Source organism: Scleropages formosus, chromosome 3 (genome assembly GCF_900964775.1).
Source record: "Scleropages formosus chromosome 3, fSclFor1.1, whole genome shotgun sequence".
NCBI classification, from domain to species: Eukaryota; Metazoa; Chordata; class Actinopteri; order Osteoglossiformes; family Osteoglossidae; genus Scleropages; species Scleropages formosus.
Window position 1 is genome coordinate 30345298 of NC_041808.1, and position 5727 is coordinate 30351024.

The 5727-nt window shown below is 47.9% G+C and overlaps 1 pseudogene; it reads right to left on the reverse strand.

The window, feature by feature from the left end:
- Positions 1-1464: 1464 nt before the first annotated feature.
- On the reverse strand, positions 1465-4212 carry LOC108925933 (junction plakoglobin pseudogene; annotated as a pseudogene).
- Between the last annotated feature and the right edge of the window lie 1515 nt (positions 4213-5727).

Here is a 5727-nt window from a genome sequence, read left to right on the forward strand (position 1 = left end):
TCGTGGTAACAAACACGGCTCAGGCGGGACCCAAGCGCCTATGTGTCACGCCGAGACGCGTCTCGACATAGAGCACTGAGTCACACACTCATCTCACAAGTCCATGACAAATGGAAACAATACTGGGTGTGAGAAAACATGGCCCTGCAAGTTCACGTCGGCTTTGAGGAACACAGCTCTGCACACAGTCACAGTTCCGTGTCATGCAGAAAAGCATTAACGTAATAAAGGGTTGTTTCTCAGTATTACTTTTCATTTATTGAACTAGGGGCTAATAAAAGGGAGTGGTCATCTAGACGTATAAACAGCAGAATAATTATAGTCACACCTTTCCTGAACCCTCAGCATTCTAGTTCACACCACTGCTGTCCTGTGTGCCGTTTTCGATGGACCACACAGACTTCACTGTTTCCACACGTTTTAAAGTTTAGAAAAACACATGAAGCTGCGGGTCCATGTTCTGTCATACTGACAATTCCAGGAGTTAAAGTACAGAAATTATTCACACATTTGCACACAACCCTAAGAACTATTAGTGCCTACAGTTCATTTATAATAATGGTACTTTATGAGTATGTTTACTTACATTTATTCTTTTAACATTCTATGTATTGGAATTTTTTTTTTTTTTTTTTACGATTACCATCAGTTACCTCCTCTCACAGAAGACAGATCAAAGCCATCAAAATCATCAATCACAGGGCTTTTCCCTTGGTTTTACTTTCCCTGCCCTCAGTACCATGGTGTTTTGAGCCTGTGCAGGTAGACTATGTGGGCTGGCCAGCGCTATCAGGCGCCCGAGGAAAGTACATTGAGTGTCTGGGCCTTTCTGACACCGTTTAAAGTCAGTGAAAAGACAGTCCTGCGACCAGTCATGTCCAAGAACTGGACCCAGCACCTGAGCCTCACAATGCTCCCCTCCCTTTCTTTCTCCTGCCTTCCTTGTGCACTTGTTCGAACTGCCCTTATCACTCTTTTCTGTCGGGTCCCGTTGCATGTTCAATATGGGTCATCAGTTTAACGCGCCTTTCTCCATCCTCGTCCTCCCCCAACGCAGCCCCGTGCCACTGTCCCCACCAATGCCTTCATTGCTGGAGTGCAGGAGCTCCATGAGAGGTGCCGAGGCTCCTTCAGCATCGATGAGCTCCGCTGACTGCTTGTCGAGCGCCAGCTCACATAGGACACCAGCTGCCAGCCTCTTCACGTTCTCAATAGGTGAGTAGAGCAGCTGCCACAGAACGAGACAGAGGCCAAATTTTACGAGAAGCACTTCAACAAAAACCACCTGTCAAACACATTTCTTGCAGGAAAAAAGCATTACTTGTACAAAGAGCGGAATGTCTGCATGCTTGCTATATCAGCCCTGTTTTCAGGGTCCCGAGCCAGGATGTGCAAGGCACCTGTGCAGCCCTCCACGATCTCCTCCATGCCCACACCATCCTGTCCCGTGAAAGGGAAAACGCAGTACAAGGTGCAGCCGCAGTGAGGAATGGATAGATGCCGTAAACACACATTTCACTGCCAACTCCTTGCAGGGGAATTAACTGATATAACAATAAGGGAAGTACAGAACTCCACCTTCCCACATATCCACATCATTGAGTATTGAGTATTAAAAATACACACAGCGAGGTTGGTCGCTCTGGAGGCTCAGGAGTCCTTTATAGCCTCTTTTACAGGGCAGGACCCAAATCCTGTCCTGGGAAAAGACAACTCAAAAGGATTCTTTAAAAGGGGAACACTTCTCATTATTTTTATTGTTTATTTAATTAATGTCTTTGTTCAAAGCAGTTTACACTCCGATTGCTCAGAAGTGTTCAGGGTGATGACCCCCCATGACAGTCTTCCATCGCTGATCACTCAAGGTCACTTGGACAGTACACTATTTATACTATTGCTGCAGCAACATCGGCTCAACTAAGAGCAACTCACAGATGTGCTGGAGAAAAGTTGAGATTGTGCCAGCGTGAGACAAACACGTGACACAGCAAACCACATGTCTGTCCATCAGCACACAGAGACATGTTGCCCCTTTCTATGGTATGCAACTAGGGTATCGAACCTAACCTCCACTGTAATAACAGCGCTGCTCATACAAGTTACACGGCGGACACATCGTAGTAGCGCAGTAAAGGTCATTTTCCTGCTGCTGCTGACTGACCTGGTAGGTCTGCTGTGTGCTGGATGTGGCCTGCCTCTGCGCATCCCGGTTGGCCTTCAACAGCAAACTGACCAGCCGAGGAATGGTGCCTGCATCCTTCAGGGGCCCTTGGTTGGCTGGTCACAGGGCCAGGTTGCAGATCAGTTCAACCGTGGCCTCAGGAACAGGAGATTACAAGGGGGACACGTGTGAACAAATAGGAAGTCCTCTTCTAGAAAACTGCTCTGCTCACTTCATCTCCATATAATTCCTTTTCAAATACATCTCACATTTTTTGAAAATTCCATGTAGACCAGTTCCTCTTTTTACACTAACCTCAACCACTCTTCCTCTAGCAGTGGAGTTTCACACTGAATCGATTTATTCACACTTTTTGCACAGACCACAATTTATATTTCAAGCAACAAAGAAAATAAGGAATGTTCGAGGCAAAGCGCTTCCATGCATCTTTCCCACCTTGACGACGGGCCAGTAGTATGGCTGATTGAGAAGCTTCACGATGGCGGGAATGCCATAGTGCTGACGCATGGCATTCTGGGCCATTTCAGCATCAGGGTGAGGACTGGTGAGGTGGCGCAGGGCACAGACAGCCGGCTCAGTTACATCCTCCTTCTCTCCAGCATGTAGGATGGAGTGGATGAGTGCCTCCACGCCATTGGTCTGGGTCACAAGCAACTTGTTGCAGCTGTTATTGCATGTCAGATTGGAGAGGATGCCCGTGGCACACGTCAGCATGTTCGCGTCGTCCGACCCCAGCAGCCCCACGAGCATCTGCAGCAGGCCATCCAGGCCGTCCTGGAGACGGAGCATCAGAGGGCATAGGCAGGATGAGAAGGGGTCAGATAAGGCAGTGAGACGGAAGTAAGAAAGGAGTCGGCACGAGACAGGAGTCATTCGCTTGACCAACTTCTCAGATATGGGCGAAAACAATTTACCACTAAATGTACAGAAAATCTGTAGCACCTATCCAAAACTTGACGTGATAAAAGTTTTAATTTCAGTATCATTACGGATGACTTCGTATGATGTGTTATTTATTGCAAATAACACTTTATAAAGGGACCAGGAGTGAGGGTTTAAAAGTGTTACAGTAAGTATAAGAATTCCCTCATCCCATAGTGTTCTGATGCTATGGATCATAAGATAAAGCAGTAGGTTTAAAAAATAAAAGGGATGGATGTCACTCAGCACCACTGTTTTTCCCCATTTAACAGTAACGAGAAGTTCATTTTATGAGAATTCACTTTAACAAGTAGGAAAAAAAATTGTGCTGCGTGCAAGGGAAGCATGCACGTTAATCTCTTACAGCCAACACGTCACAGAGATAGAACATGAGGCTAAAATAACCTTATAGAAGCATAACGACTCCTGCCAGGTGTGCTGTCGTACTGCACTATTCTGAGAGGAACATGTGAAATCGTAAGACGACATCATCAAATGTTGAATGAGGTGCAAAGCTGACCTTCTTGGTGGCAGCATCAGACAGCTTGCGCAGAGTCCACAGGCAGTTCTGCATGAGATGTTGACTGGACCCAGACAGGTGCTTCCCCAGAGCTTGCATTCCACCTGGAGGATAGAGAGCATAAGTCACAATGTCACCTTGCCAGGAGCAGCAGCGAAGAAGTTGAAATAATTATTAGGGAGGACCCCTCGGAGAGATGCAGTACGGTGTCACTCACCAGCCTCAACGATGGCTGGCTTGTTGCTGGGGCAGACTGACAGCACCTTCTGCACCCGACTGGTGGTCCACGGCAACTTCTTGTAGCTTTAGTTCCTCATGATCTGCACAAGACCTTCTGGACCACCACTGGCCAAGATGATGAGCTGAGAAGAAAACCACATGTCCAGTGGGGCATGCGCTCATGGGATGCAGAGCAAGCAGCACGTTTACTAACCCTAAACTGTTATGGTGTAAAACATCACGGCGGGTGCAGGATCAACAGACACGGACTGCTTCAAACATGTGCTGGATTGCAGTAACCCACAGTGTAGAAATGGTAAAGGGGAAATGATGATTCACTTCCAGTGGAGCCTCCCACCAACAGCTCTGCACCCACCTTACTCTCCTGGTTGCCATAGGACAGCAGCTGCAGGCAGTCCGTGGTGGTGGCCAGGAACTTGGGGTTGCTCTTCCTCAGCAGGGGCACCATTCTCTGCAAGCCGTCAGCAAGGCGCACAGCCATCTTGGCCCCTTCCTGGTGCAGCAGCAGATTGTGCAGCGTCGTGATGGCATAGAAGAGCACAGGCTCCATCGGGGAGCTACCAAAGACAGAGTTGATTGCAAACACAGCTACCACTGGGTGTCTGTTCATGACTCCATCTGCTCATTACTCCAAAGTCACTTTCACCACCTTCCATTTCCAACAAATATTTTTACCATTATATATTCAGAACTGTTTTCTTGCAAATCACTTTAAATCAAGGGATCTTCCCTCCATTTAACTTATTTCCAGTATTTTTTATTAATAAACTTTCAAAAATATGTTGAGAAAATGACCCTGTGATGGACTGGAGTATGCGGTCAAACCCAGGCAAACTGCACCAAGGGTCTCACCTCGGCATGCGCACTAGGGCTGGGATGCCTCGCGCTGGTGTGACAGATTGTGCAGGATGCTGGCCGTACAGCGAACCGACTCCATGTCGTTGGTGTTCTGCATGGTACGCATAAGCGCAGCCACCATCTGCGGCGATTGCATGAGCACTTTGCGGGATGCATCCTTCCGTGTCAGCTGGTTTACTATCAGGAAAAGGGTCACCGATGTACAAACAGAATGCAAAGGGGCAAATCCAAGAAACAGGCGAGTGATCAGGCAAACCAGTGAGTCAGAGACGAAGAGCAGGGCGATTAGCGAGGATTGAGACTAGGAGCGTGAGTGATCAATAAGGCTGAACAAGGTTCCGCATGGGGCTGTGTTCCACAGCCCTTTTTTAAGCTTGTGCTTGCTAAGTTAAATCAGGTGTTCCCTGTTGCGCAGCCGTGGGGGGCGTGGTACAAAATAAAAGAAAATACAAATACTATAAAATTTGTCAGAATTAGCACTGAAATGATTTAGACTGCAGTGGGGTGTGGTGGCGCAGTGGGTTGGACCACAGTCCTGCTCTCCAGTGGGTCTGGGGTTTGAGTCCTGCTTGGGGTGCCTTGCAATGGACTGGTGTCCTGTCCTGGGTGTGTCCCCTCCCCCTCCGGCCTTACGCCCTGTGTTACTGGGTTGGCTCTGGTTCCCCGTATGGGACAAGCAGTTCTGAAAATGTGTCTGTGTGCTCTGCAGCCCAAAGTATGTTCCTATTAGCACGTAATGTATCAGTCATCTATGGGGTGGCACTAGGGTGTGCTGGTCTGGAAGATAGTAGACAGAGAGAGTCAAGAGAGAAAGACACGGCAGAGAGAAAAATGTTAGTGGCATTGTCCATTGATCTGAGAATTGTACAGCAGAAGGGAGAGCAGACAGTGTGCAAAGTCAAAGCAGGAAGGCGAGAGAGATTCTAAGTTACAGCAGAATGTGACAATGGGTGCAGGAAAAGGAGAAGGATTAGTTGTGAGGCAGGGTTGAAAGGAGATGAAGATG